Here is a 773-nt window from a genome sequence, read left to right as displayed (position 1 = left end):
TGGCCACTCTACCATAAAGGACTGATTGGTGGAGTGTTGCAGAGATGGTTGTCCTTGTGGAACGTTCTCCCATCTCCACAGAAGAACTCTGGAGCTCAGTCAGAGTAACCATTGGGTTCTTGGTCCCCTCCCTGACCAAGGCCAATCTCCCCGATTGCTCCGTTTGGCCGGGCAGCCAGCTCTAGGAAGAGTCTTGGTGGATCCAAACTTCTTCCAGCTAAGAATGATGGAGGTCCCTGTGTTCTTGGGGACCTTCAATGGTGCAGACATTTTTTGATACCCTTCCCCAGATCTGTGCCATGACACAATCCTGTCGCTACGGACAATTCCTTCAACCTCGTGGCTTGGTTTTTGCTCTGACATGCAGTCAACTGTGGAACCTTATAAAGACAGGTGTATGCCTTTCCAAATCAGGTCCATTCAATTGAATTTACCACAGGTGGATTCAAGTTATAGAAACATCTCAAGGATGCTCAATGGAAACAGGATGCACCTGAGTTCCATTTCAAGTCTCATAGCAAAGGGTCTGAATACTTATATAAATAAGATATTTATGTATTATATTTTTAATACATTTGCCCAAAAAAAGTGTGTAGATTGATGAGGGAAAAAATGTATTTTATCATTTCAGAATAAGGCTGTAACGTAACAAAATATGGAATACTTTCCTAATGCACTATACACTCATACTATATGCCCAGCACATATTGTGGACTCACTCAGTAACCATTCGGACAGTCTTCACTCACACAATACATTTCAAAACACAATGA

This window comes from Oncorhynchus keta, chromosome 28 (assembly GCF_023373465.1).
Source record: "Oncorhynchus keta strain PuntledgeMale-10-30-2019 chromosome 28, Oket_V2, whole genome shotgun sequence".
NCBI lineage: Eukaryota > Metazoa > Chordata > Actinopteri > Salmoniformes > Salmonidae > Oncorhynchus > Oncorhynchus keta.
Note: the sequence above shows the minus strand (reverse complement) of the source record.